Below are 22304 nucleotides of genomic sequence, written 5' to 3'. Positions count from 1 at the left end.
CAAGGAATGCATTTTGAAACTGAGCAGAAGAAAGACCAGGAGACATTGTTTAGGGGCCTAGAGTCATTCTGTGTGGTTGGTTACATTATCACCACACCTTTCAAAGCCAGGGACAGCTGCTCTTGAACAATGGGTCTCAGACTTTAGCTATGTCAAAAGACACTTGCAGGGCTTATAAAGCACAGATGGCTGGGTCACACCCTCAGATTACCTGATTCAGTGTGGCCCCAGATCAGCAGCATCCAAAACACAGGAAAGTGTGTGTAGAAGCAGAAGCTCAGGCACCACCCCAGACCTGCTGAGTCAGGATCTCTCTTTTACCAAGATCTCTTGGTGATTTGCTTGCACAGTAACCTTTGAGAAGTATTGATACAGAAGGACACTCTGACGAATTTGCTGAATCCGCATCCTGTATATAAATACAACTGCTTAATCTTCTCATTGAGCAAATCTGAATTTCATGCTCTTCTCTTTCTTTTTTATTTTTTTCCAATTTTGGCCATAGAATAGGTGGAATTTCATTGCCACACAGGTATACAGATTCATTGTTAATAAAGCAAGTTACCTTCAACACCAAGAACAGAAAGTGCTCTCACTGACCATGAAGGAGCATTTGCCCTGGCTCACAGGAACATAAGGTCTTCTGTTCTCCTCAGGGAAGCAGCCACTCAGGGGAAGCTACCACTCTCAGACTAAGGACATCTGGACACAGCCAGTGCCAGCAGCCTGTGTACTAGGCAGACGTACTTCGGAATCCCTGCCCTTCACAACAGTTCCTGCAATTTGTTGGCCATACCTCATAGGAAGGTTTCATTCCTGCCAGGTTAGCTTACTAAGGAACAGCATATTCCCTTCTGCAAATAGATAATGCTGATGTCACATTTTCTGCCTCTACTTCACTGTTGCCTATAACATAAGGCCACATATTCTGTTATTTTCGTTTTAGAAGTTCTTGAACTGGATACCAGTTCTCTTGGAATTTTTTTAAAGAATGCTAATAACTAATATTTATGAAGCACATGTTAAGTGCCAGATATTGTCTTAAATACTTAACATTCCTTATCTTATTTAATCCACACAATAACCCAGGAGGTAGCTACTATGATTAGTCCCATTTTACACATTTGGGAATTTGAGACACAGAGTAGCTAATTAACTTGCCCAAGATCACCCAGCAGGTAGATTGCAGAGCCAACACAGTAATGAAAAAGATGTCAAACCACCAATTTTGTCTTCACTTTTCTTTCCAGAAAGTTCTACCTTAAAAAATATTGTAATAATAGTGTTGCATATAGGAGTGACCCTGTTGCACTAGAGAATGTCTTTTAACCTGCATGCATCTCAGCTCCTCCTGTGGTAAGTGGAATAATAATAAGCACTCTGCCTCTCACAGAGGTATTGTGTAAGTCTGTGCCTGCACAGTGTAAACTGTAAAAGCACAGGACAAAGACAATGATCAAAGCGATAATAATCACCCCAAATAATTCATTAATTCTCACAACAACCTTGTGAGACACAGGAAATCGACTCTGGATTAGTTGCTGGCAACTGTTAAAATGTGGCATGCCAAGATTCTATTCTTGTTCTTCAGGTGGGTGGAAGGGGGCTATCTGCTGCAGAGAACTGACTCTCAAGTCAGGGAGGGAATGTCAAACCTTTCCAAGGAGCTGCAGGAGAAACAGAAAAAAGAAACAGGGCTGTTCCCACCTGTACATGAGTGCAGCAATGACTGATAAATGATCATCAACTCTGGCACATAGATAGGCTACATTTCTCAGCCTCTTTTACAGTTAAACACGGCCATAGGATTCAGATTTACACAATGGGATGTGAGAAATCATGCCCCATCAAAATCTCCCATGCATGATTCTCTCTTTCTTGCCCCAAATGCCAATTGAATGTCAATACCCAGAGCAACCTAAGAAACCACACATGGAAGACAGCCGAGCCTTTGTTATCCTGGGTCCCTGAATGACTGAGTGGAATAATCCTTCTTACCTACTGCTCCTTCCTAGTCCAGGTATACCATTATTGCACTGTTTTCTACATATTACATCAAATTTAATTTTATTAAGCCACTGAAATTGGGTATTTATCTGATATCATAGCTAGTATTAGCCAAACCATTGATCAATGTCCCCTTTAAAAATCTGCTTTATGCCATTTTAAATATGTCGCTCCTATTGTAAATTCTCATGAATAATGATTCCACCTAGGTTAGAAGAGAAAAATATCCTTAGTAGATTAGGGGAGATTTTATTATCATATGGATGCTAATCTGATTGTTTTCCTAACTCCTGTGTGGGATTGGCCATGGTGGGTAAATGACAGTTTTGATTGTTGAATAAGAAGAAATGTTTTGCAGCAAGGACAGAGGAGTCTGCTGAAGAGGAAGACGTTGGTCATTGTGATTTCACCATATTTCCAAGACCAAAGCAGAGTTGGAAAGTAAGGTGGGATGGCTCCAAAAAGAAGTCACCTGACTTGACGATTTTGCCAAGTCAGACCCGTGGAGCAGGGACAAAGAGGAGGGTAAGAGTGCTAACTCCCTGGGGAAGCAGGTTCCAGATCACAGGGGTCCAGAGAATATTGGTATGAACTTCACTGAAATATACTCTGGGTATAAGTTGATAAAATTCCATTTAGATATATTTATCACAATGTTATAGATTGAAGAAGTGCCATATTTGATTTGCCCAAGGTCATGCAGTACAATTCATTTCCCAAATCATCAAGGGCCTGCAGTTTTGTTTCTCACAGTCTTCAAGGCAGCAAGTTCTCTCCAGCAGTTTCATCTTGCTCTGGGTAATATCTGCTCCCCAGTTTTTTCCCACTGCAATCACATCCTGTGCCAGCCTGGGAACCAACAACTTGGAAATTCGAAATCGATAGAGATTTTGAGACATTCACAGGTTAGTTGCAGATGTGGGAAAATTATAATCCTGGTGCAGCGCCATTGTACCTACTCTTTGCCCCTTATGAGCACAAAAAAACGGTTTCCAAAGCACTGTGGCACCAGTCTTGCCAGACAGGGAAGAGAAAGAAAAAAAAGTGCTCCCAGGCCTTTGTTCTGGCTGCACACATGTGACAGCTTTCAGAACCTCAGCAGATCTCCTGGCAAGAATAGCAGAGAGCAAACCCCTCCTCCCCATTGGGCAAGGGTAATGCCTCCTGGCAGAGACCTCAAGCACATCCATCTCTCTCCAGGCCCTTCTAGGGCTGCTGTGCATCTGCAGAACAGATGGGAGAGTCTGCTTGTCTGACTGTTGGCTGTTTTATTTCACTCAATAAACATTTATTGAGGATCTACTTGTGCCAAGCCCTAGGCTGAGGGATGTTCCATTGATGTGTGTGCAAGTGAGCATGCATTGACCAAGGTACAAGTGCTGAGAGAATATGGGTATCTGTGTGTGTGGGTGTGTGTGTGCGCGCGCGTGCATGCGCAAGCGTACCCTCAAATCACCAAAACAACAGGAGAATGGTGAAAAGGAATGGACAACCAACAACACAGCTGATCGACATTGTCATAGGAGAAATGTCATGGTCGATCTCAGTGCTTCTCAAACTTGGCTGTGCACACAGATCATCTGGGTATCTTGTTAAATTGCAGATTTCAGTTCAGCAGGTCTGTGGTTGAGCCCTAGATTCTGCATTCCTGATGGGCTCCCAAATGATGCTGATGCTGCTCATCGGGGACCATAGTTAGAGTAGCAAAAGGCTCATCTAATTTTCTTGCTGATCTGATATAGTAGTTTGACGGTGTGTGGGCTGGCAGAAGATATATATTTGATTCAAATCTATATGAGGGCGATGAGTGTATGGAACTCACTTTAAAATGGACCCGCAATGTGCCAGGTACTTTGTCTATGTAAAGTCAACTAATTCTCACAGGTGGGTATTGTTATATCTCTTTTACAGTTGAGAAAATGTAAATTCAGGGCAATGAAGTAACTTTTCTGAGGTCCCACAGCTAGTAAGTATTAAAGATAAGATCTGAAATTAAGTCTCCCTGTCTTTTAAAATTAATGCTTTATCTACTTCCCTAAGGGGTCTCTTCATCCATTTAAGTTGGCTCCTGTTTGGAAGAGATGGTCTGAATCACCACAGATTTTGAATTGGAAGCTGCTGTCACATGGTCCCTTGACAGTCAGTGAAACCTAATATGGAATTATCTGCTCAGCAGCATTGCTCAATTAATCCAATTTTTAAAGCATGGTTATCATTAAAACCTCCAGGTGAATGTTAAAAAAAAAATACTGTGTTAGCTGGTTTTCCCTTCCTGGTAATGATCTGACAGCAGTGAACAGGCATCAGTATCAAGAAAGTGATGGATTTTTGTCATATCAGAGTAGAGGAAATAATAATAATAAAGGCCAAAGGTGAGATCCCTTCCACTCTGAGAAGAAGTACTGTGAGGACTGTTCACTAGGAGCCACGGGCTCAACCCGGCAGTCTCCAGAGAATGAACATGTGACTATTGTTATGTGGCCCAGCCAAGTATTCAAAATATATTGGGTTTCATGGTTAAAGAATTATGTTTATTGTTTCCTCTAATCAATTTTACTTCACAAAATAAAGAGTGATATATCACTCTTAAGTTCTCGGAAGAAAGGAGTGTCAGAAACCTTACAAATAAAGTATGTGTTAAAGAAAATGGGTATAGAGTGGGCTCCGAACTGAAGAGAGGATATATGGCCCACTCTTTAAGCTCATAGGAAATTGCGACCTCGAAAAAGTACCCATGATTTCTCAAGAGAACTATTACTTAACAAAATCTCCACAATAACAATGAATAACGGCCTGCCAAAGAATATAAATAGAAAAGGATTTAATATATAGCCCATAGTTATGAGATTATTGGCCAAGGGAGTCTCGTGCTAATAAGATCACTCCCTCAACCCCCAAATCAAATTCCTCACAAAATCACATTCATATTACTAACCTTTATGAGGAGAGAAGATAATCCTCTATAATTTTCAGCCCAATTGGCATTTATTTTTCTATAAAGGAAATAAAGAAATCAAAGCGATAAAATAATTCCATTTTGAAGTAGTTTTTAATGTGCTGACCTAACTATAGCTTTGAATTTATAATGGAATAGTTTATATGTTTTATATCTAAAGACAATGAATCTCTGATAAAAACCAAACAATGAAAATAACCTGAATTATTTTCTATCATTTGCTTATTTCCATAACTGTAGCCAGTCTTGGGCAGTTCTGTCTTTTCTCTCCTTACTTCGTTCTATTACTCTCAGGAATGTTGCTCAATAGAAAATCGAACCAACAAAAATGGAGAATTCTTAATGCATCATTAGGTCTTTGGAGCATGTGAATAGACTGCATCAATTAAAAAAAGGGGTCCAGGAATATATTTTCTGTCTTCTAATTATGAAAACTAAAAAGAGAGTATTTCTCAATAGGTTCTTTCATATTTAATTTTATTCTATGTAATTATATTTAATATGAAGGATATAAAATGCACTAAATAGAAGCATTAATAAATGTAAAATAATAATTTCTAAAACGTGTGTAGTGTGTATACACTATTTTTAAACCTTGCACATCCATTATTCTTCATAGATATACAACTGCTGCTTATAATTATGAAGTATGTTTGCTAATTATTTCATTAGTAGTAAACCAGTTTTATTAGTTGTTATTTGTTATTACATTAGAGACATTTTTAAAAGACTATTAGGATTAGAATTATGTAATGAACGTGCCCTCTGTTGGTCTAGTTGTTTTTACTAATCTAAAATATCAAATGGACAGAATAGTGTTCAATTTTGATACAGGAGTTACTATAAACTTGGTTTCATTTTCTTCCCTTGAAACAGAATTCTCAGCATGACCTTTCTATATATGGGATTTCAAAACTGCAACACACTGTCTGTAATATCCTAAATTAAACAAGTACTTCCTGATCCACTACAGTGGTTTGAGTAATGGTTACATCTAAGCAGCAGTTCTGACCAATTACAAACACATGGTCGTGGGCTGTGAGTGAAGAGCAGGGTTTGTGTATGTACGATCTATGTTGATACTATTTCTGGAGCTACAGCAGGTAAACTCCTTTCTCCTAGTCAGGTATTGAAATCTTATGTAATATTTTTAGAGATAACACCTTAGGTGGGAAAAATGGGAAAACATCCATGGAATTGTTGAATTGAGAATGCAATAAAGTTCAAGACAGCAAATGGGGACACATTTGGTTTTGATTGATGGTTTTTGTGTTTTACAGCATCTCCTGGACACTTATTTCCAGCTAAAAAATATTTTAATGATATTTCAATTAGGATGTCTTTCTGTACTCTCTCCACACTACTGCCCCATTGATCTCCAAAATACTGTGCAAAACCCCACATTGCGTGAATCACAGTGCATTCTGACATTTGTCTTCCTAGCTAGAACATAACTTTCAAGAAGCTAGGTGCTAAGTGTGTGTGTATCTTTTGATTTTAGCCCCTACACCGAGTATATCTGGAAAAGGATAGATGTCCGGTAAACATTTATTAAGTGATTTGGAAGTGGTTGTGCTCAATGCTATCTTTACGTTTGTGCTCCAAGTCATCTTTGCATTTTTTTTTTTTTAATCTTACTCATGCCTGACTAAAGAAAATGGTCCTGTAGGGGCAACAGCAAATACTAACCATTTACATTCCAACGCTACAAAAGACATTTACATACATTGTTTCAGGCAGCCCTTTCAAGCCCGTGAGTTAGGAAACTTGGTTTTATATGTCATGCAAAAGAAATCTAAAGCTCAGATAACTTATGTATATTTTCCGTATTCATGGTTTAGCTGGAATGTTGTGAAAGCAATATGTGCATCAGGTCCTTAGGCATCAAGTCCAAAACTGTTGCTATGAACCCACAGCAACCTTCATTCCTTGCTGGGCATTTCTGAGAAAACCCTCCATCTACCTCAACTAAGGTGGCAACAGCCAGAGAAGCAATGAAGGATCAACTGATTCAAATTCTAGCTATCCTGTACCTTTACACCTTCACAGCTCCATTTAATAAATGACAAATAAATATTGGTCCCATCTAGGGAGTTACAAGTCTGTTATTTTTAAATCCACAGCATAAGAATTGATGGTAGTTGTTAAGATGCCAGGTGTCCAGATCTAGAATCATGTTACAAGAACCATAGCAGTAATACTTAAGTGCTTTAAAAGTATCCATTTAATCTTCACAACAGCCTCTGAATTAGGCGCTAATTATCTTATTCTGCAGGTGAGAAAACCTAGACTCAGAAAAGTGAAATAATCTTGCTAGAGGTCATTTATCTGGTGAGTGGTAGAGTCCTAACTCAAACTCACATTAGTTTGAGTCATAGAGCTGTGCTCTCAGCCATGATACCATCCAATCCCCTGCTCCCACTCAGTTGGAGATATTTTCTAAAACATTATGAACCTCAAACTCGATCTGTAGGATAAATATTTGAGCCTCTTCATGCACTTCGATTCATTCTTTAAAAATGATTTTTAAATCAGTATGCATTTTAAAAGGATATTCTCTCTCTAGTTCTAAACACAAGTGTAATTTTGTGACAATCTGGATTTGTGCTTCAATTATCCAAACTGTTTCTCCCCGGCCCCACACCCCCAGTTTTTTTGTTTGTTTGTTTGTTTTTGTTTTTTTTTTTTTTTTTTTTTTTTGAGACAGCGTCTTGCTCTGTAGCCCAGGCTGGAGTGCAGTGGCACAATCTCGGCTCACTGCAACCTCTGCCCCTGGGCTCAAGAGATTCTCCCACCTCAGCCTCCCGAGTAGCTGGGACCACAGATGTGCACCGCCATACCCAGCTAACTTCTGTGTTTTTTGTTTTTTATTTTCAGAGACAGGGTTTCTCCATGTTGCCCAGGCTGGTCTCGAACTCTTGGGTTCAAGCAGTCCCCTCACCTCGGTCTCCCAAAGTGCCGGGATCATAGGCATGAGCCACCATGCCTGGCCTCCTTCCCATTGTTTTCAAATTCAGTGGATAATTCATCATGATTTATCCTTATCCCTTTTACTTGTGGAAACCTAAACCTAAAAAGTATAAATCAAGAAAAAGTGGTATTCTAGACACTCAAATAAGGTTAAACACTCAAGAACAGCATTACAGCAGTATCTTCTTTATTTTTTGCTTATATTTTTTACTATGGATTAACAAAAGTAGACCACTAAAGTTGCATGTACTTTTACTTTCTGAAAGCTGAAGCCACAAACCTCCTAGCCTTGCTATACTGGAGTAAATTAGTATCTTTGTCAATGCCAATTCCTAAATTGAGTATTTTCTATCATATTAAATACTTTTTTACTCAAATATGTACTTTGGTCCATCTGACTAAAACCATAAATTGCTAACCAGCAGCCCACAAGTCAAATTTCATCCCATAATATATTAGGTTTTGGTGCTTCTTTTGTTTTTAATTTTGATTTAGTTGGCATTAAAAAAAAAAAAAAAAAAAAAAAAAAAAAAACCTGGAGATTTTACACAGATTTCCAAAGTCCCATAAAAATTCAGATTTCTAAATCCTCATATAAAGTCAGACATGTATCATTACTAGGCTGAAATCGCTCCAAAGTAAAGCAAGTTCCTGGAGCTGAGTTAGGACTGCCCTCTTTCATGTTCTTAATCCATATTGTTATTGTCATATATTATTGCTGCCTCCCTTCGTGACTCCTGACTCCTGAAGGCATTTGAATGTTCCATCCCAGTACATGAACTATTCTTTGTTTATTTAAGCTTACTTTTTGGAGGCCACATCTCATAAAATTAAATAAACTATTTCTGTTTTGTTTAATACCATGGCTATCTTTACCCTGCAGTGGCTTTATTACAGGATGTACTAGAAGATCCCTGCTTTTTCCTTTGCCAAAAACTTATAGCTTTCCAATATACTTGTCAAGCTATAGTGTCTGATAGTTTTTAGGTTATCTGGTCTGTCTCAGTTGACAACCGTATCATCAGAGGTAGACTTCATGGGCCCTGGTGAGCAAAATTCTGGCCATGCTGTCTGTCACTCTGCTATTGCTCCTGTGAGGATGTTACCTTTCATGGCAAAAGAAATTTTGCAGATGTAATTAAAGTGACTCATCAATTGACCTTAAAAAAAGGAGAGATTATCCTGGATTATCTAATCACACAAGGCTTTAAAAAGCTGAGAACTTTCTCTGGCTGCAAGTAGAAGAGATGTAGGAAAAGTGGAAGTCAGAGAAATTGGAAGTACAAGGACTCACTGTTGCTGACTTTGAAGGATAGAGCCAAAGAATGACTCTTTGAGAATGATCCCCAGCCGACAGCCAGCAAGGAAATAGGGAGTTCAGTCTTAGAACCACACGGAACTGAATTCTGCCAACAACTTGAACAAATCTGAAGGAAAAATCTTCTCTTAAAACTCTAGATAAAAGTTCAAGGTAGCTGATGCCTTGATTTTTGGCCTGGTAAGCTTGCCTGGACTTCTGACTTACGGAAATGGTAATATAGTAAATGTATGATGTTTTCAGCCACTAATTTTGTGTTAATGTGTTAAGGCAGTGATAGAAAACTAATACAGGCTTCATGATCACTGGTGACCCTAATGAGTAATATCAGAAAAAACTCAGAATGCTTCATTCACAGCAATCATTGTTTCCTTTTTGGTGTGACTTTGTCATTAATCATTTATGTTCCAAGCCAATTCTGGTGATTTAGAGCCTGCACTAGTTTTCGATCTGTGCCATAACAAAATTAACACAACCGGAAAATAAGAGGGCCAAAATCAGTACTGAGAAAATAAACTGAGTACAATGAAAATCACATAGAATCTGAACCTCTTCAATTTAAATATTTCAGCACTATCTCTTTTTACTGTAATATTGAATATATTCACATGTGAGGCAAGAAAAAAGCTATCTACTCTAAGTTTTACTTCTTTATTAAATTATCAAAAGAAAACTACAATTGTCATTGTAACACTGGAACATTTAATACAGTTCTAAAATTAAACGTAGAACACATTTACAGAAGCCATCAATTTGGGATCTTCTTTTGTCAAACTCTGTTTTTCAAACAATATTGTAGTAATAAGCCTTATTTCACTAGTGGAAAAATCTTAAGGAAGACAAGACTATATATTCACTCAACACAAGACTGTTTAAACTTTACTCATCTCTGTGATCTCTACCATTTGCAGATGACCACATTATTCATGGTTTAGTACCAGGAATATGTGGGATCTGCAAGTAAAGTATTCTCCACCTTGGATATTACCTGGCTAACTCAAGTCATTCATTCATTCATTCATTCATTCATTCATTCAACGAAGGAGGCCAATGAATAAGGTCAAAGTGGTAAATATATGATAAGGTTTTCTTCGTAGGATATATTGCTATCTGAAATTATCATTTTATTTGTCTAATTTATTGTGATATATGTCTCCCAATAGAACGTCAGCCCCAAGGGGCTGGTGAATTTGTCTTCCCGTTTATTGATGGTCATCCAACATTTAGATTGGCAGATCTCAATAAATACTTATGAAATAAATACATACATAAATGATTAAAAAAAAATACTAGGTCAGCATCCAGAAGTTCTGATATACTACTGTTATTCACATTCTCTAAATCGTTTCTGTGCCTCTTTTTCCTAACACCAATTTCTCCAAAGTATCTTCAATAAAACGGTAAATCCTCCCCTGCATTTATTCGATAAACACTATGAGCACCCTGGATATTCCCTGTCTCACTCAAGAATCATTTACTCATTCATTTATTCATTCATTCAACAAAGGAGGCCAAGGATGTGGTCAGAGAGATAACAGAGGACAGATCATAAAGAGCTTGGTAGGACACTGTAAGGTCTTGGGCTTCTAGTAAGAGTGAGATGGGAAGCCATTTGGAGGATGCTGACACAATAAATGTCATATTCTGATTAACATTTTATTAAGGCCAACATAGCTATTATGTGAGGCAACAGTAGAAACAGGATCTCCAGTCATGAAGTTGTTGGAATACTCTCATTTTTTTTGACTGCCAGTGTTTTCATGTAATTCAAACTAGGTTCTTGAATAAACTTTGCTAGAAAACAGCAGTCATATTTGAAACCTTAAAAGACACATTACTGATTGCCAGCTGTCCTCTCTTATATCCAGTCTCTTGCCACATATAAGATCCTGGGGCATTGCTGCTGCAAAGAATTAGAGACCTAATTCCAATTGCCTCCATTCACAAAAGAGGAGATTTTGCTTTGCTCATTCCTTGGAGGTCAAGGTTCACTTCCTTTACACAATGCTATCTTATCTCTCTTCTCCTCAGATCTAGCATTATCTACATTCACTGTCTCAAAAGACAAACTATACCATGTTTACCTAAAAATGTTAACGTGCATTGTCCTGAAAGAGAACACAGAGCACTTGCACAGAGTCACTCAAGTCTCTTCCAAAGCCCATGATGTTTAGGTCATCCTAGACTGAAAATCCCACTTGTTTTCAGGCTTCCCCGGTAACCACATTGAAGAGACAATCTATGGTGAATTGCCTCTATCATGCTTTCTTGTGAAGGATCTAACCTTAAGATGGACTCAACTGACCTATATGTCTTGGGCCCCCAGCGCCAATGAATACAATTTTCACCACCCATTGTTTCTTTGAGGTGTGTCAGTATTAATGTAGATAATGTGGCTTCTGGGCATCAGTGCTCTATCATTACGAATATATTCATAGATATAGAACCTGGTTTTTCCTGGGGAGGTGCTCTACTACAGAATAAAGAACAGCAGTTAAGAGGATCTGAATTGCCACTCCCATGCTTTTGGTTCTGCAACCTTTGTTCTAGTCGTTTAACCTTGTTAAGGCTGCTTCTTTACCTATGATATGAGCCTACTGGGGTGAGGAATAAATGCAATAATATGTGCCAAGCTTTTAGTACAGAGTCTGGCACATAGAGAGCACTCAATCAATATTAGTAATTATCATTTAAAAACCTTTATTCTAATTTTCACCATCCTTGTGAAGATGGGTATGAATCTTCCAAAATGGTACCTCAATTCAGGAAGTTATTTACTTGGCTTGCTACCTTTCTGCCACCTGCTTGTAAAAACAACAGTATTGGAAAAGGGACATTCTAGAGCATGGTAGCATGGATCCACAGACACATTTTATCAATTCCCTTTCTTCCATCTTTTCAATGTTTACTTATTGGCATAGGTGAAACTGAGGCAAGAGTTTTAAGCTTCTTGATATAAGTTTGACATGATAAATGCAAAGACCATCAAGTACAAAAGGCAAGAGCAATGCAGTAGATGAAATCCTATAATGGTGGAAATGGCCAAGGCAAAACTCACACAGATATTTTTATTTTGTTTGTTTTTGCTTATGTAAGAGGATGAAGAAAGACAATTTAAAAGGATAAGGGACAGAAGAAGGGAAGAGAGAGTGGAAAGGCACAGCAGAAAGTGAAGAAAGAAGGAAGAATTGAAGAAGATGACAAAACTAAAAAGTGGGAAAAAGGGAAAAAGGAAAGGAAGAAATAAAAAGAAAAGGGAAAGTTACTATGAGACTGGTTCTACAGCCCAGAGCAACGCAAAGGCAAAAGCCAGGATCAGCACAAAAAAACTAACAGAGAATATAAAGTGGGCTTACAATTGAACAAATTCTTCTTGCAGTCCTGTGACTCTTTTGTGAGTAAAACTGCTTCTATCCCTAGAAAATTGAAACTTAGATTTTTCTTGACCTTCGAGTCCAATGATACCACTGAATGATCACTGGACTTTTGTTTACATAATTACATTGAGGTCATCACTGCTCTTTTGAGGGAGGTAAAACCTTTTACCTTTACCTCTCAGATGTACCACATACAAAGTGAAGTGAACTCAAGGATGCCAGTTATGCTCAGAACAGTGGCTTCCTAGTGGAAGAGGGGAAGCCTGCTACAACAGTCCTGGGGTTGACATTGATGATACTTCTCACTCAAATATTTTGCTTTCATTTTTTAATTTTTGTCAAAAAAATCTGTACACAACATTGAACATGCTTGATTCTCAGTCTCTTAAATATATTTCTAGGTTTTTTATGATATGTACTCTGCTGGCCAAGAGAAAAAGCAGGCTATTCAAGATTATGATTACTTAAATTTACTTTTTTTTAGTGGTAGAATTTAATCTGACTTCATTTTCCTAAAATTAACAATCAAGCATAGTACTGTGTTCCAAATTTGGCAAAAGTGAAATTCCATAATCTGTCGCTTTAGCGTGGGATCCACTAAGCATATTTCTCAGCTCACAAAGGACTTCTACCTTGGAACATATCCAACCTCTTAGTATTAAATTGGTGAGTTACCATGAAAGGTATAAGCTCTTTCTTAATTGCTGTTCAAGTTCCTAATATTAGACTGTGTGAAACTTATATAATCTGCAAAATATAGCAAATCAGTTTATCTTTAAATAGTGATACTAGTCATACACATCTATCATGTCAGGACAAAAATAATAGGTGAAAGGTGATATTGGCCTGGACACTAGGGGTTATAATGGAGGTGAACAAAGGTGAGATATGAGCAGGGGTAATAGTCCAAAATACTTATCAACTGGTATGGCCAGAGCACTGGCCAATCAGAACAACTGCAGACTATAATCCGCCAATGCTGGCAGGCCTACCTGTGGGTATCAGGCACATGCCTACCTTGGACACAATGTACATGACAAATAAAGAAATAGTTGAGGCAAAGGAATAAATCTATGTTTCTGGACTGAACAATTAGTATGGTACTGTCATTTCCACAAATGAGGAAGACTAAAGAGAGAATAATTTTAGAAGGTTGTTGGTAGTGATAATATAACCTTTAATTTTGGATGTAAAATGTTGGATATGCTTGTGAGACATCCAAATGGAGATGTTAAGTGAGCAATTGAATAGATGTTGCTGGAGCTCAGAGGTCAGGAGTGGATTAGAGACATAAATTGAGTTGTTGTATGGATAAGACTTAAAACCATGAGAATGAAAGATATTACCTAAAGCGGAAGGCAGGGAGGGAAGAGGAAGGCGATATAAAAAGATGGGCTAGAATATAGCCCTAGTGTTGGAAAGATCCAGTCTTTATTTAGAGATGAGATCATGGAAGGGGAGCCAGCTGGGAAATAATCAACCCTAAAGAGGAGAACTAAAGACATACAGTCACACGGAAGCCACCAAAGTCACTGAAAGATGCCAACAGAATATACCTTATGACAGAAAAGGGATGAGTTAACTCTGTCCAATGCTCCAAGAAGTTGAGTAAGAGTGCAGATCACTGCTCAGTAGTCACTGCTGATGTCAAGAGAAGTTGTTTTCGTAAGCGGTGGAGGCAGAAGCCACACTGGAGGAGGACCGACAGTAAGGTAGAGAGGAGGTGGAGATTAGCATGTGGAGATTAAAATGTGCAGACAAGCCTCACCAGAAGTTTGACAATGACATGGAGAAAATAAATGAGGTAAGGGATGCTGAGAAGTATGGGATCCAGAGTTGGTTGTAAACATAGAAGACATTAAAAATATGTTGACATGTAATTGTTGTAAAAACTCCATGATTTAGGGAAGTGTTCTTTCTCTCATTTATCAGATGAGAAACCTGAGGTTCAGAGAGGTTAAATAACTGGATCAGGTCCTCATAACTAGTAAGAAACAGAGCTGAAAGTTGAGTCTAGCCTATTTTATTCCCAAGTTCTAGGATAGGTGGACACTTCTCATATTTTATTACATTTATTTTCCCACATAACTGTGTACTCATTTTAAGAATTTTATTTTTAACTGACATTACTTATATATATTATGGGACTCAATTTTTTCTAAATACAGGGGATGAGTCTAACTCATCCTTGAAACCCCAGTACCTAGTACAATATTTGATCATTAATAATGGGTACTTAATAAATGCATGGTGCAGAAATGAATAAACAAATGAGTTCGTAGCCAACTAACTGCTAAGAACTTACCCCAATCTTACACAATCACCAGGCTCCACTGTAATGAAGGGCTTACTTCCCACTTTAATTTTTTTCCTCTGTACTTGAAATATATACAAAGTCTTTATTCTCTCATGGAATCTATTCTCAGGTAGTACTGATTTCATTGTGCTGTTCCACATGAGATCAGCATATTTGTCTGGGAAGGAAAAGGGATATTCAATTACTGTGCTATTTTATGAGTCTGGTAATAATAAATAGATATTTTTAAACATTGATGTGCTTGCTTGATCCTTCTTAACCACATGTTTTGCTCAGCTGTTTTGCTGGCATTTTACTTTATAGCCTTTTTAATGCAGTTATTATTTTTTCCCTTTATCATATGAGTAAAGAAGTTTTAACAAATGTCCCTAAGGCTAAAACAATGCACAATACTTTTAAAATGTGTGAACTCTGATGATTAATTGTCTTAAGATGTTTATAACTTAAGTTTCTGCTGAAATAATTTTGTTTTGAACTTCTTCCAATAAACTCCTTCCTTCTTTCAGGAAATTTACCCTTTGAAAGTCTGAATAGAAAAAAATAGTTTTTCAGATTAACAAAACTGCTTCATGACATAATGTGTGGCTCTTCAGTTCAGTTTTGTTATGATTTGCTAGCAAAGAAGTTAGGGTCTGTGCATCTCCAAATTACATATATATTATTAAAGCTACCTTAGCCAAGTTAAATAAAATAAGGATGCCTAAAGTAGGTTAAATTTGCATTCTGATTATTTGCAACAGTTTCTAATCCCACAGAGTTTTTTTTTCTTCATGCTTAAGGTAAGAATTACCTACTAGTTCCCCCCCCACCCGCCCGCCCGCCATATCTATAAGCATCACGTATTTTTTTGTCCAAGAAGGAATATACTATACAATTTAGCTATTCATTTATGCAAATGATGGTAAACAGAATTATAAAGACAGATAATAAACAGCAAATGAGGTTATTTTGTTTCACGCTTTATGTTGTCAGAGTTCTGAGCATGGTTTAGTGTTTTCTATTCATGACTTTATATTACCAAATTACTCCCTGATGGCGTCTCAGATGTGCTTTTGTCTGCAAATGAGAAGGAATAAAATACCAGGACATTAACGTTAAATTACAATCGTTAATGGCGTAAATACGAAAATAATTACTGCATCATACCATCAATTGTTATGTGTTCATTACTGAAGTTCTTGTAAAGCCTTCATTTTCTTGTTACAATTATTTTTTCCTTTATTTTTGTCTGGCTATTTTATAGCTCTGACAGTACTTTAGCAACATTCAGCAGTTACACAAGCCATTTAATCCGGCTCAAAGCTTCATTTAAACTTCATTTAGCTGCATTTTATTTGTGTATACATGCCTTTTACTTCTTTCTGACAGTCAAAAGGTACTTCCGGAGTAGGTGCTGTAAAGATGTGTCAAAGGAGACTATCTAAAACCAGCAATAAACTTCGGAGAGGGTTTTAGACTTACTTTACCACGGCTCGATAAGATACCTTTATTAAATAATCAAACTTATTGCGCCCCCATCTCTAAAATTTTAGCTTCAGGGCTCTTTTCTTCTTCTTCTCCTACTTCTAGCACCTCTTTTTAAAATTAATTTATATATCTGCGTCCAATCAGGTAAGATGCTTTTACATCTCGGCTCTCGACTCTCTCCCATTCTGTTTCTTCTCTGCTCCGCCTCACCTGTCTTTCTCCCGGTCCTGCCTCTTTCCTCTTCTCTCAGTGGTCTCTCCATAGCTGGCAGAGCAGGGACCCCCTCCAGACAGACAGACCGACAGACAGACACACACACACACACACGCGCGCGCGCACACACCCCCCACTCCCCCCCCCCCCCCCCCCTCTAGCCGTCTGGTCCTGGAAGGGTCGTTCAAATGCACCCTTTTGTCTGCTTCACTCTGCGACCATCACTTCGCCTCTGCCTGCCTGCCTCGGGCGGGGAGTGTCAGGGAAACTCAACCCGCGCCAAGAGCTGGAAGGGGGCGGGGCGGGGGTGTGTGGAGGCACAGCGGGCGGTCCAGCACCCGAGCATCCTTGGCCACGGCGCGCGCGCGCGCGCGCACACACACACACACACACGTCTTCTGTCACCTGTTCACTTTCAACGCCAGCTCTAGCTCTAGGTAAAACTTATCCCTCGTCCCCACCCCCACCCCCACCTCCGGGAGTCCACGTACAAGACATCGCGTGCACACCTTCTTCAAAATATCCGGAGGGAGAAAAGTGCACACTGGGGCACACTACAATTACACAGAACCCTAGTACCTCTCTCTTCTCTGTTTTTCCGCCTATCGTCTCTACAATCACACACAGCCTCTTCCTGCCAAAGCGCGCACACAGCAAGCACCCCTTCCCGGCTGACAATCCAGGCTTGGAGCCTCAGCCTCCAAGGCTCGGTCCCTGGCCGGGTCCCTCTGCCTAGCGCCAAGCCCCTACTACTCCATCCAACTCCTGCCATGTGCAGCCTGGCGCTACCCGCTCCCAAGGCCCAGCCAATGCTCAAACTTTTTCTCGCCCTTTCTCCGGCCCCAAAGCATGCCGCAACCCAGAGGTCCGATACCCCGGCCCCGACCTTAGACCCCCACAGTGGAACGGAACGAGAACCCCTGCTCCCGAGGGCGCCAGGTCTCGCCGTGCCCAGCCCTAATGTGCGCAGGACAGCGCTGGACCCGGCAGGGATGGGAAGGGAGCCCGGGAGGATCCGACTGGCAGGTGCAACTTGCCAGCGACTCCTGGGTTCACGCCCCTGGGGACGGCTGGTTTGGCCTAATGAGAACAAAGCTGGAGTCCGGGGAGACTGTCAGACAGGCGCTAAGACAATAGCAATAAAGGGAACTTGGAAGAGGACTGCTGCGCAAAGTTGTCCTCGAGTCCAGATGTCCTGGGATCGGTCGCGGGCTCCCGCTGCAGACACCCCAACCCCCAGGCCCTAGCCCCGCCGCGGTACACGCAAAATCCCTGCTAGGCAGCCGGTCCCTGGATGCCATGCAAATGCCCTGGTCTTCCAGACCCAGCTTGGGGCTCCGGGGACGCTCGGGGCTTGGACAGCAGCCACCCAACAGCAAGACCCGCCAGCGCGCTCTCCTGGCTTTACCTTTCGGCGGGCTGCCTGGGAGTCCGCGGCGCGCCGCCCGCTGGCTGTGCCCTCAGCCCCTGCCGCCGCCGCTGAGAGGAGACAGCGGGAGCCCGGCTCGCTGCGCCCCGCCCCCGGGCGCCAGGCCCCGCCCCCGGGCGCCACGTCCCGCCTCTCCACGCTGGCCCGCAACCGCGCGGAGCCACGACGGCCCAGTGGGGTTTCCGCGTGAGCTGAGCAGGAGGCGGTGGCCGGCTGTTACTGCTGCCACTGCTGCTGCTCTGGTTGCTGCCCCTGCCGCCTTCACCGCTGTGGCTGATGCATGCCACAGCCCAGCCAGGATGTCCCAAATTGCCAAGGGGTACCGTCACCCTCCTCACCAACAAAAGAGACTATTGGAAATAAACTCCAGAATAGGGCTACTCTGAGTGTGTTCCATGCACCGGCAGCGTCAGCATCACCTAGGGGCTTGCTAGAAATGCAAATTTCTGGGTCCTACCCCAGATCTAGTGGACCAAAATCTCTGGGGAGGGGGCCTAGTATTGTGTATTTTAAGAAGCTCTCAGGGAGATTCCAAGCACATGAAAGCTGGAAGCACCGCTAAAAGAACTAATTGGCTGATGAGATGCATGCTCCCGCAGTCCTGAGGCCCACGGGCCCACCCTGGCTGAGGGTTTAACTTGGCAGTGTTTGCAAAGCTCAAGAGTACTTGTCTGTGCCCTGGATGTCATTCATCTTGCTTTATTGACTGAGAAGTCTTTAGAGATAAACAGAGGGGGGAATACATTTACTTCTGATCTGACAGCTCTAATGAGCTCAAAGAAGAATTATGTAAACATTATTAAGTGTAATAAACACGTGTCGGCATCAGGCAATCTTCTCTGGAGAAGGCTTGGCAAAAGCCGGCATGAGCCAACGTTTTATTCATAATGTCTTTTTAACTTTATGTTGCCTGTGTAATAGGCCTTTGGCTTTGCTGTTTCCCGGACGGAAAATCATTACCCAGTAATGGATGAGCCAGTTGAGAAGGAGAACCACTGGGATGCTGAGCACTTTCATTCATAAATGCTATGTATCAGACACAAAGGAAACCATCTTCTGTCAATGTGCCATTTTAATTATCTAACTGGTGTACAGGTTTCTTGTTTCAACTTCCTAAGGTATCAACTGTAGAAAACAAATAAAAGTTAGCCATTCATTCACTCACCGTTTTATTTGCAGTGAGTGTCCTCACTTTTTCCCACTGTACTTTCCAGAACTTTGGACATTATTAAATACAGATGTTCCTAGACATATGACAGGGTTACCTTCTTATAAATCCATTGTAAATTGAGAATATCAAAAATGCATTTAATACATATTACCTACTGAATATCAGAGCTTAGCCCAGCCTACCTTAAACATGCTCAGAACACTTATAGTCGGTAGCCTACAGTGGAGCAGGATCATCTGGTAACACAGTACACTGTAGAGTATCTGTGGTTTACCCTGGTGATTGCATGGCTGGCTGCCGCTGCTGCTGCCACTCGGCCTCTCTCTCTCAAGAGTATCCTACTGCTTTAGCATTATCAGAAAGTCAAAAAATTTAAAAACCATAAGTTGAACCATCTTAAGTTAGGGACTGTCTGTACTGGAGGAATTGACGATCCATTGCCAGGGAAGAAAATGATGACACTACCTTGACCTCCACTGCTAGCTCTAGGAATTGATTCTGGTTTTGAATATCTATTTGGTGTAGACGTAGAAGTTTGAATTGGTTCTGGTTTTGAACATTTATTTGGGGTAGATGTAGAAGTTAGAAGTTCCGGTCCTCAAGAAAGCCTTGTGAAAGCCTTACTCTGGTGTCCAGAGCAAGTGAGCCTTCAAGAAAACCTCTTCTGTACCACCTTCATGTTCCTCCTTCCTAAAAAAATGTCAACCTGCTCTCAGCACCAAAAGCATTACCATTTTAATTAATGAAAGAGGAACATTATTATCAAGACAATCAGTCCATCAAAGAATCCAAAACAGTTTGGCTTCTCTTCTCAAATTCCAAGAGTAACATGGCAGAAAAGACTAGAAATCTGGAACCACAGTGCTTATTCTGGAAAGGATATAGAATAGGAATGAAAAGAAAGACAAGGAAAGGATGAAGGAAGAAAAGAAGGGAAAGAAGGAGGGAGGAAGAAAGAAGGTAAGAAGAAAGATAAGGAAGGAGAAGACGAATGGGAGGAGAAAGGAAGGAATAGAACATTAACCACTATTAAGACATTTGAAATTAGAAAGAAAATTGGAACGAGATGGCAGGATGGATGGGGGGCAATGTGGCAGAGAGCTCCATGCTTATCCAACTGTATGTCAAGAGTAGGTTTCTATGACCCAGCCATCCCATTACTGGGTATATACCCAAAGGATTATAAATCATGCTGCTATAAAGACACATGCACACGTATGTTTATTGCGGCACTATTCACAATAGCAAAGACTTGGAATCAACCCAAATGTCCATCAGTGACAGACTGGATTAAGAAAATGTGGCACATATACACCATGGAATACTATGCAGCCATAAAAAAGGATGAGTTTGTGTCCTTTGTAGGGACATGGAGGCAGCTGGAAACCATCATTCTTAGCAAACTATCACAAGAACAGAAAACCAAACACTGCATGTTCTCACTCATAGGTGGGAACTGAACAATGAGATCACTTGGACTCGGGAAGGGGAACATCACACACCGGGGCCCATCAGGGGAAGGGGGGAGGGGGGAGGGATTGCATTGGGAGTTATACCTGATGTAAATGACGAGTTGATGGGTGCTGACGAGTGGATGGGTGCAGCACACCAACATGGCACAAGTATACATATGTAACAAACCTGCACGTTATGCACATGTACCCTAGAACTTAAAGTATAATAATAATAATTTTTTTAAAAAAAGAGTAGGTTTCTTAGGTCAGTTTCCAAAGGAACAGACCCTGAGTAAGGATTCAAGTGATTTATTAAGAAAGTGCTCATAGGAGAAATCAGTAAGGATATTGGGGAGAGTGGCAGGGGCAGCAGAACAGGAAAGGAGAATAAGCTGAACAAGAGTTCAGCAGTGGATAGGGCTTGGCTTGATTCTACAGGGAACTTCCAGAGTTTAAGTTAAGCCTCTAAATTGCCCTACACTGAATGAAGAGAGCTAGGCAGTTTATTGGTAAACAGCCTCCCAGGGGAAATAAACTTCTTGGCACATCTGTAGGCTCCAGTTGCTTGAGGGCAGTCCTTCAGAGAAAAAGCAAAGTTGCTAGTGGTTGAAAGCGATGGAACTCAGAAATTTGGGGAAGGTGGGATGTCACACAAAAAATAGTAAAACAAATTGTATACTATGTGAGTTGATTCTTGACTTTGTCTACTTCAGACAAAGTCAAATGTGAGTTTTCCATTTTGGGTACCAGGCATGAGCTGAATGACTAAAACCTCACCCAAGAGGGCTTGACATTGGGAAAGAGAACCTCAGCAATAAGTGGCTATGGGATGTCCTACGTGATGGGATAGCGGCGGAATTAAAGAGGCTTGGAAAATGTGAAGTTATGTCAAAGCACTGAGATGTAGGCCAGCTCTCCAGTGTCCTCATAACCTTGTCACCCACATGAGCCAGCATTTGGATACCTGGCATAAGAATGTATAGACAACAAGTCCCTCTTAGCCAAAGAATTCATGACAACTCACCCAAGTGCAGATAAATAGTGGGAATTTGCCTGTCTTTCTCTTTTCCCATTCCTGCTCCTAAGACCAGAGGAAAGGGGAGTTGTGCCTTGAAAGTGGAAGGAAAAGGTATCTCCAAACCAAGCCTGGGTTCTCCTGGAATCCTTTGTGCTGATTTGAAAAGAGGAATAAGAACAAGCTTGTTGCCTTCTCAGCGAAGGCTCCTTAAGGTCAAGACTGGTCTGTGATCAGGAAAAGAGAGCTCTGAATTGGAGACAAAACTGGAAATTTAAATTTAAACTTGATGGATTTTTAACAGTTGAAACTGAGTAACTGAAAGTTAACCAGAAATGATGAAATCTGCCCAAGGTCTTGTTAAGGGGTCTTCTACCTTATGGAAAAGGGAAAATTGACATAATGCATTTGAGACAGTGGTTTGAGAAAAATGTAATAGTTTCATGTTTATACTTCAGTTTGTACAACAAATTGGTTATATTTGAAATTGTTTACTCCTGGCTGCCTCCCATGCGGTGTCCTCAAGTAACTTTCCCTACCTTAGGTGAGCCTCCACACCAGTGTTTACTGGGATGGCTGTGGCCTGGCATGGCTAGTCCTGCCCAATCGT

General features: G+C 40.6%; 1 protein-coding gene across 1 annotated transcript in view; it reads right to left on the bottom strand.

The window, feature by feature from the left end:
* RARB (retinoic acid receptor beta) overlaps nucleotides 1-18116 on the bottom strand; it is a 769451-nt gene extending 751335 nt beyond the window's left edge. The window contains exon 1 of the mRNA XM_038002334.2: nucleotides 18034-18116. The gene's annotated coding sequence lies outside the window, so the exon portion shown is untranslated. The remainder of the gene's footprint in view (nucleotides 1-18033) is intronic.
* Between the last annotated feature and the right edge of the window lie 4188 nt (nucleotides 18117-22304).

This window comes from Chlorocebus sabaeus, chromosome 15 (genome assembly GCF_047675955.1).
Source record: "Chlorocebus sabaeus isolate Y175 chromosome 15, mChlSab1.0.hap1, whole genome shotgun sequence".
NCBI lineage: Eukaryota > Metazoa > Chordata > Mammalia > Primates > Cercopithecidae > Chlorocebus > Chlorocebus sabaeus.
Note: the sequence above shows the minus strand (reverse complement) of the source record. Positions and strands in the feature narration are given on the sequence as shown.